Source organism: Hemiscyllium ocellatum, chromosome 5 (assembly GCF_020745735.1).
Source record: "Hemiscyllium ocellatum isolate sHemOce1 chromosome 5, sHemOce1.pat.X.cur, whole genome shotgun sequence".
NCBI lineage: Eukaryota > Metazoa > Chordata > Chondrichthyes > Orectolobiformes > Hemiscylliidae > Hemiscyllium > Hemiscyllium ocellatum.
The window spans coordinates 37,873,516-37,883,432 of NC_083405.1; the positions used below are offsets into that span (position 1 = coordinate 37,873,516).

General features: G+C 42.8%; 1 long non-coding RNA gene across 2 annotated transcripts in view; it reads right to left on the bottom strand.

The window, feature by feature from the left end:
- Nucleotides 1-9,917, bottom strand: part of LOC132815664 (uncharacterized) — a 472,009-nt gene that overhangs the window by 145,716 nt on the left and 316,376 nt on the right. The gene's annotated exons all lie outside the window — the stretch shown is intronic.

Here is a 9,917-nt window from a genome sequence, read left to right on the forward strand (position 1 = left end):
ATTACCATAACTCGGATTCAATCTGAGGTTGCTGTAGCCACAACCCAGAGTACTAACCATTAAAAGATCACAGCACGCCACAGAATGCCACGTCTTGGGTATCAATCCAACAAACCTCCTCTAAACTGCCTGTAATGTATTAACTCTCTTTCTTAGATGTGGAGATCAAAATTATATAAAGTACTCCAGATAAGGCCTCACCAACACTATAACTACAGCAAAACACCCCCATTTTTATATTCTATTCCCATTGCATTTGATTATGTTGCAATTATACAGGATGTTGGTGAGGTTACTATTGGAGTACTGTGTTCAGCTTTGGTCTTCTTGTTTTTGGAAGGATGTTTCCTGAAGAAGGACTCATGCCCGAAATGTCAATTCTCCTGCTCCTTGGATGCTGCCTGACCTGCTGCGTTTTTCCAGCCACACATTTTCAGTATTGGAAGGATGTTATCAAACTGGAAAGAGTGCAGAAGAAAGTTACAAGGATTTTGCCAGGACTCAGTAGTTTGAGTTAAAGGGAGAGGTTGGACAAGCTAGGACCTTTCTCTTTAGAGTGTAGGAGACTGTCCCATACAAGACCTCTATAAGATACTAGTGAGAGAGGGTCATGACGACATGACCCTCTCTCACTGGTCTCCTTCCATACAGATAAGGAAGGACACCACTTCGACCGGGACAACACATCCATCCTTGGACAAGCCAAACGGAGACACGCACAAGCATTCCTTGAAGCATGGCATTCCAACCGGAACTCGATCAACAAACGCAACGAGTTAGACCCCATCTAATACTCCCTGAGAAAAAGAACCGGAAATGACATCACCAACCCAAAGAAACCCAAACATATAAATAGAGAGCAGGAATCATCAGCAGTGCTTCACCCGGAGTCCCACTGAAGATAATTCTATTATGTTACTTATACCATGGGCTCTTATTCTGTGCAGTAATCTTTGTTGTGGTACTTCCGTACAAACGCCTCCACACTGCATGTAGCTCACTCTACCTCCCTGCCCCTCTTATCTTGTGTTCTCCCCCACCCCACAACACACACATAGCCAGTCATCTTCCCACTCAACTCCCAATGGTGGACATACCGTAGAACCCCGCTGTAAGCATTCCAGCAGAATGTCTGTTCGTGTTGAGTGACATTATGGAAGGCACAGAACTCATACTTGTATGCAGACTTCGTCATGCTGGTAACATGCATTTCCTTTTCAAATCCTTTGCTTGACTAAAACCATGGCAATGAGAAGCCAACACAGACTGCTTATTGAATTACTATTATACCTTATTTGGATCCTACCTTTATGCAAGGTTACATGGTATACATCAAATTAAAGCACTATTTACAGGAAGGTTTTGCATTTTTAAGACATTCACTCCAGTCAAAGTATTAATTCAACAGAGAAACATTAAGTCTATATCATAATGGAGATTGAGTTTCTTAAAAATTGAGTCAATCACTGCCATGTTAAGAAACTAGACAGAACCACTTAGAATAAAAACAAAGTTAGTTACAGAAAGTTGAAAAGCTGCAAACAGAAATGGAAAGCAACAGAAAGAAGAATTAACATCGACCAGGGTCACATTTGTGAATAGTTTTAAAGAGACAGAATTAAAGACACTCTATCTGAATGTAAATAGCTTTCACAAAAATCTACTGATGACACTCTTAGAAGTAAGAAGATATGACTTTATTGCCATTACAGAGACATGGCTGAGAGTGTAATTTTAAATGATATTTAGGATGCAAAGGCAAAAACGAAAAGATGAGATTGTGTTAATAATAATGGACAGATCAATGTGTCTATGTCAGTGGATCTCCAATCAGCAAAACAGAATGTTCTGTTTGAGTGAGCTAACATTGGTAAGATTGATTCATTGACCACCAAACAGTAGGGATGGTGTTTGGTGTGATGTAAGTCAGGAAATTAGAAGTACATGTCGCTTAAGGAATGTAGCAGTTATGGGTGACTTCAATCCACATGTGAACTGGGTCAATCTAATAAGCACCAAAGTTGGAGAAGAAGAAATCCTGGAATGAGATTGAAATGGTTTTCTGAAGCAATATATTAAAAACTAACTAGAGTACAGGATTTTTTCAGATCTGATATGGTGCAATGATAAAAATCTAATACACCTTTTACTCATTCAGGGCTGTTGGCTTCACTGACTGAGCCAGTATTTACTGCCTGTTCCTAATTGCTCTTCAGAAGGTGGTGGTGAACTGCCTTCTTGAACGGCTGCAGACCATAGAATCAAAGAATCCCTACAGTATGGAAGCAGGCCATTTGGTCCATTAAGTGTGCACCATCCACCCCACCACACCACCCCCACACCGCACCACAAACAGCATCCTACCAACCCCCAATCCTGTAACCATATAGCCTGCACATCCCTGGACACTATGGGCAATTTAGCATGGCCAATCCACCTAATCTGTACATCTTTGGACTGTGAGAGGAAGCCAGAGCACCTGGAGGAAACCCACACAGACATGGGGAAAATGTGCAAACTCCACACAGTCACACAAGGGCGGAATCAAAGCCAGGTCCCTGACACTGTGAGCCATCGTGCTGCCCTGGGGTGACCAGCTGGGGTGGGTACGCCCACAATGATATTAGGGAGGGAGTTCCAGGGTTTTGATCCAGGCACTCTGAAGGAATGGTGATATATTCCTCTGTCCTGTTTGGAGGGAAGTATTCCAATTTATCTGCTGCTCTTTTTCTTCTAGATGCACCTAGTAATGGGTTTGGAAGGCACTGTCTAAGAAGCCTTAATGAATGACTGCAGTGCCTTTCTGTCGATGGTACACACTGCTGCCAAGGAACAAATGTTTCTGGACGTGGTGCCAATTTATCCTGCATGGGGTCAAGCTTTTTGAGTGCTGCTTGAGCCGCACTCATCCAGATAAGTGGCAACTATTCCATCCTTCTCCTGACTTGTGCCTTATTGGTGATGGGCAGGCATCGGGAAATCTGGAGCTGAGTTGCTCACTGTAGGATCCCTAGCCTCTGATCTACTCTTGCTAACATTGTATTCATATAGATAGTGTGTTCTGTGCGCTGTCAGTGGTAACCTCAACCCTAGCATATCCCCAGAAATTTGATAGTGAGAGATTCAGCAAAAATGGTACCATTGCTAATCAATGAGTGACAATTTCATTCTCTCATGATAGAGCCTTTATTTTTTCCCAGGATAGAACCATCAATTACTAGGGGACATAGAATTAAGGTAAAAGGGGGAATGCTCAGATGAGATGTGAGAGGCTAGTTTTTTACACAAAGGGTGGTATGTGCCTGACATGTGCCAGCAGAGGAGGTGGTAAAAGCAAATGCAATAGCGATGTTTAAGTGGCATCTCGACAGATATATGAATAGGCAGGAAATAGAGCGATATGGACCATGTAAAGGCAAAAGGTTTTTAGTTTAGAAAATTGTCAAGTGTCAGTACAAGTTTGGTGGGTTGAATGGCCTGTTCCTGTGATGTATTATTCTTTGTTTGCTCACTTATGTGTCACGTATCATCTGTGAATAGATACTGTCCGTACCTTGCTGCTTTTAGGCAAGGACTACTTCAGTATCTGAGGAGTTGTAAATGATACTGAACATTGTGTAATCACCGGTAAACATCTCCATTTCTGACCTTATGATGGAGGGAAAGTCGTTGATGAAGCAGCTGATGATGGTTGTGTCTCGGACACTACCCTGAGGAACTCCTCGATGGGCCAAATGGCCTGCTTTCACACTATAGGGATTCTATGATTCTATAGTTCTATGATTAAGCTTGAAAATGGTGCAGTTCAATCTGAAAATAGGGTGAGTATGCATTTACAAAGAGGAAGTTAGCTGTGGTGGATTGCAAAGGTACATTAAAAAGCTTAATGGTAGGTAGGTAATAACTAGAATTTGAAGAATTAATGTTTGACTTTTACAAAACTCACACATTTATTTAAGACGAAATACCCAACAGGAGAAGCATGAAAGGCATGGTGAATAAGGAGGGTTAAGATTGTTCTCAATCAAAAGGCGAAGCTTCTAAATTTGTCCACACAATGTTGCAAGCTTGAAAACTGGGAAAATCTTAGAATTCAGCAAAGGAGGACCAAAATATCAATAAAGGATGATAGCATAGAATATAAATGTGAAATAGCAAGAAACATAGACAAAGATTGTAAAAGCTTGTTGAAGTATATAGTAAGGGAAAGATGCACAAAGACAAGAATGAATCTTTTACAGGCATCGGTGCAGCATCCTTCACCCAGGCTGAACTGGAGCAGTTCATTGACTTCACCCACAACTTCCACCCCTCCCTCAAATTCACTTGATCCATCTCGGACACTGCCCTCCATTTTCTTGACCTCTCCATCTCCATCTCCGGCGACAGTCTTCAGGTGGACATCTACTACAAACCCACGGAATCCCATAACTCCCTGGACTACACCTCCTCCCACCCAGTATCCTGCAAGATCTCCATCCCTTTCGCCCAATTCCTCCACCTCTGCTCCATCTGCTCGGACAAGGGGGCATCCCACTCCCAAGTATCCCAGATGTCCACCTATTTTGAACAACATGCTTTTCCTCCCTCCGTTGTCCAGATAGCCCTCTGCCGCACCACCTCCCAGTCCCCCTTCCACCGCTCTAAACCCTCCCCAATGCAATAAAGACAGAACCCCCTTGTCCTCACCCACCACCCCACCAGTCTCCACATCCAATGCTTCATTCTTAAACATTTCTGCCAACTCCAAATAGACCCCCACCACCAAGAACATCTTCGCCTCCCTGCCCAACTCTACTTTTCACAAGGACCATTCCCTTTGACAGTCCTTGGTTCACGCCACCCCCGCCACTGAACCCTGCAACCAGAAAAGATGCAAAACCTGCCGATGCACCCCCTCCCCCCCCACCCCCCCCCACCCCCCCCCACCCCACTCACCTCCAGCCAGGGCCCCAAACTGTCCTTCCAGGTGAGACAGATGTTCACCTGCCTCTCCTCCAACCTAGTTTACAGCATCAGGTATTTCCGATGTGGTCTTCTCTATATTGGAGAGACCAAAAGCCAAACATCTCAGCCAGGCCCACAGGGGCCGATCAGACCTCCCAGTCACTGCCCATTTCAATTGCCCCAACTACTCCCTTTCTGACACAATCATCCCTGGCCTCCTCCATTGTCAAAATAACCACAGCTCCTATTGGAGGAACAACACCTTATCTTCCACCTGGGAACCCGACAGCCCGGAGAACTCAACATTGAATTCTCCAATTTCAAATAACCTCCCTCCCATCCCCTGACTCCCTTCCCATTCACTCCCCCTCCCACTGCTCCCAACCACCTACTGGATTCATTCCCCCCATTGGCCAACTAGGTCATACCTTTTGCCTGTCTTCATCCATCCCCACTTCACCACCCTACCTCCACCACCCCTTTATCTGCAACTTCCCTTTCACCCACCGACCCCCCATTTGGAAGAAGGGTTACACCCGAAATGTCGACTTCTGCACTTCCTGAAGCTGCCTAGCTTGCTGTGTTCTTCCAGCCTGTCGACTTTGGATTCCAGTATCTGCAGGTTTTTTTTGTCTTTTACATGCATAGACAGGAGAATTTGTGATCAGGAATATTGAAACAGTAAAGGTGCTAAATAAGTATGTTGCATCTGTCTTGACAGAGAAATACACAAGAGGTAGCCCTGAAATAATTAAGGGGCAACGGTCTCATGAAAATCTGGGAAAGAAAGAAATTATTATGAGCAGAACGATCACATTGAAGAAATGGTTGGGACTGATAATTGTCAAATTCCCAAGATTTTCACCCTAAAATGTTGAAATAAATGACTGTAGAGCTAAAGAATGCGACAGAGACCAGTTTTCAACGTGCTATTAGTTATACAATGATACATTGAGATTGAAAAGTTGCAAATGTAACTCCATTATTTAAGAAAGAAAGAAGAGGGAAAACTGGGAACTGCAGACCTGTTAACCTGTAAGAAAAACGCTAGAATCTATTATAAATGATGCGACTACGTGGATATTTAGAAAATAATTGCCTGATTGGACAGAGTCAATATGGATTTATCAAGAAAAAAAATCATGTTTGAAAAGCCTCATGAAGGTATTTGAGGATACTATCAGCAGACTCAATGAGGGGGAAACTACTGAATGCTGTGTATTTGAATATTTAGAAGGATTTTGATAAAGTCACACAAGAGGTTAGTAAACAGAATTAAATGCATGAGATCAGGGTTAATATATTAGTATAGATTAAGAATTTATTAATAGACAGAAAGTAGAAATTCCAAAAAAAATGAGTCATTCTCTGGTTGTTAGGCTATAACGGGGAGTACTGCAAGGATCTGTTTTTGGATCTCAACTGTTCACAACTTGATCAATGATGTGGATGTGAGGACCAATTGTAATTTTACAGATACAACAAAACTTGGTTTGAATGTGTGTTGTGCGGAGGGTGCAAAGGGGATTTAGGCAGGCTGAGTGAGTGGCAGATGGAATATGATGTGGATGTATAAGAGATTAGAAAGCATTAATGTCCAAAGGGACCTCGGTGTCACTGTTCATATGTCACTGTAAGCTAGCATGCAGGTGCAACAAATAATTCAGAAGTCAAATAATATTCTAGCCTTTATTGCAAAAAGATTTGAGTGTAGGTGCAAGTAGCTGTTACTTCAGTTGTATAAAGCATCGGTGAGGCCGTACTTAGAGAACCAAGTTCTGATGAAGGATCATGGGACTCAAAATGTTAACTGTTTCTCTCTTCACAGATAGTACCAGCACTTTCAGTTTATGTCCAGTTGTATCGTGTGCAGTCTGGTCCCTTTGCCTAAAGAAGAAGTCACTTGCAATTATGAAGGTGCAGCAGAAGTTCACCAGACTGATTCTATGGATGGTGAGACTATCCTAAGTGCAGAAATTGAGGACATTAGGCTGTATTCTCTGGATTTTGCAAAAATGAGAGGCTAGCTCATAGAAACTTACAAAATTCCTAAAGAGATAGACAAATTAGAAGCAGAAAGGTTATTTCCCCTGACTGTGGAGTTCAGAACCAGTGTACACAGTCTCAGAATAAGAGGGTAGCCATTTAGGACTGCGATAAAGAGGAGCCTCTTCACTCAGAGTGGTGAATATATGGAATTGTCTAACCTACAAGGCTGTAAAAGCGCAGTCATTAAGTTCAAGCCAGGGATTGATAATTACTAATGACATCAAGAGTTAAGAAGATTTTGCTGGAGAACGGTGTTGCAGTAGATAATTGACCACAGTCTGGAATGGCGAAGCAAGCTGATGGGTTGAATGGTCTACTTCTGCTTCTATGTTCCAAGGATATTGATCATGAGCAACTTTAAGGAAATGCACACAATTTTTCCACAACACATGTCTGGCAAATCTATCCTCGGGCATTGATCAACCTGTTGACTGGTGATGCTACTGTGACACTGTTTGTAGCAGACACTGAAGTCACCAATGCTGGGGACACTCTGTGCCCTTGCCACCCTGAGTGTTTCTTCCAAATGATGTTTAACAAGGAACAGCGTTGATTCTTCAGCAGGAGGTAGTCTTGCCCAAAACTTTTGCCTCCTGCCCATTTGTCCATAACTTTCCATTTCCTTTTCTCCTCTTTTAACAGTATTGTGTTTGTCATCTTCCAACTCTTTTGATCTATTCTAGAATCCAAGGAATTCTAAAAAATCAAAATCAATGCACTCTCGGAAGCCACTTATTTACAAACCTATAGATCATTCTGGGCCAGAAATTGATTCACTTGTTCATATTCATTTCTCCAGTATAATTTCTGCACTTACATTGATGTCTTTAAGTTCTTTGTTCTCTCTGGACCCTTGCTTCCAGCAATTTTATTGGTCTACTTTAATTACTACAGGTACAAAGAGTTGAATGTAACCAATGTTTTGAAGGTAAGATTGATGGAATGGGTACAAGGAAGATACGGGGGTTGGGGTCGGAAATCTGCAATGGATGCCTATTCAATGTATGTTCTCTCATGGGGGTTTATGCCAGGTTGGACTGGTAACTGGGATGGCTGTCCATTTCATGTCAGCTTTGACAAAGGGTCAGTTAGACTCGAAACATCAGCTCTTTTCTCTCCTTACAGATGCTGCCAGACCTGCTGAGATTTTCCAGTATTTTCTCTTTCGGTTTCAGATTCCAGCATCCGCAGTAACTTGCTTTTAGCCAATCTATCCAATCGTGGCCGTACTTAGAGCCCCTATTGCACTAGTGTAGTATTTTAGTAGTGTAGTAGGTGGAGTGGCTCCTTACTGTTTGTGAAGGTCACCAGGCTAATCGAGGCTCATCTCCCAGACTAGCCAAGGAGATGTATGACTTCAGGCCCTTCTATAAACAGGCCTGTGGAGGAAAGTTTCATTTAACTCATTGGCCCGACAGGCTTTGGTTTATCAAACTCCTAACTTCAATCCAGGTATTGCATCAGTTGTTGCAGTACAGCTGTCAGTATGTATTACTGCATGTCCTCTGATTGCGCCTGTGGCAGGGTTAGTATTAGGGTAAAGCTTTGGGTTAACCGTATCTTTATCGCAGTAACAGGCTCCCAAGAAATTCCACAGGTCATGAGCCTGACGTATCGCAGGAAACTGAACCTTGCCAAGCAATCACATCTGGTCAAAAGTTTTCTTGAGTCAAAGGGTGTCATTATAAAATGGAATATGTTTCTGAACAATAACATTTTCTATCCAACTGACAACTACACAGAAGGAATAAAAAATGTCAGTGTGTGGTTTTTGGGTGTGTGTGGATTGTTGTTGTTGTAGCAGTCACAAGACTGCACATGCTGAGGCATTTATTTCAACAGTATGAACTCCAATTACGCTTTCACAAAAATGAAACTAGAAGTGAGAGGTAGAGCTATCCAGCTGGGCTTCTCCCTTCCCACCTATCCACTCCACCCTCCTCTCTGACTATCACCTTCGTTCCCACTCCCATTCACCCATTGTACTCTTTGTTACCTTCTCCCCAGCCCCATCCCCCCTCCCATTTATCTCTTCAGCCTGGAGGCTTCCTGCCTCTACTCCTGATAAAGGGCTTTTGCCCGGAACGTCGATTTTCCTGCTCTTTGGATGCTGCCTGACCTGCTGTGCTTTTCCAGCACCACTCTGATCTAATCTCTTCTCAACTACAGGCAGCTGTGAGATCACCTTATTAAATCTTTTTACGATTTTAAAAGGGGTTTCAGTGGGCAGAGGGAGAGAAGGTAATTCCTTTATTATTGGATTCCAAATCTAGAATACATTAATTCAAGGAACTCACGAATAAATCCGATGTGGAGGTGCTAGTGTTGGATTGAAGTGTATAAAGTTAAAAATCACATAACACGAAGTTATAGCCCAGCAGGTTTATTTGCAAGCACTAGCTTTCGGAGCTTGATTGTGGAGTATAAGATCATAGGATACAGAATTTATAGCCAAAGTTTACAGTGTGATGTAACTGAAATTATATATTGAAAAATACCTGGATTGTTTCTTAAGTCTCTCATCTTTTAGAATGGGCATGTTGGTTTCTGTTCTTTCATATGTTCTTTAAAACGAATAAATACAAGAAGGAACACAGGAGGAAGTCTGTGTCTGAGAATGCCAAAGTGGCCCTCACATTGGAATGGTTGAGGTCATTGGCATAAACACATTGAAAGGCAGGTTCAGGTCCATGTGAGAGGAATAGAAGGGCGTCTCGATAAAATGATAAATAAGTGGGTGGAGGTTTGTCTGAAAACTCAGGACCAGCAACGGCTGGAACGTTCAGAAACTGCAACTGTGCAGCACAGAGCTCACATCCAGCCCGACTCCAATCCACCGCCAGTTCAAAGGGACCACATTCTCGCCATCCTACACACACGCAGATTCCTGTTTGTCCAGCAGCATTGCCGTCAGCTACACA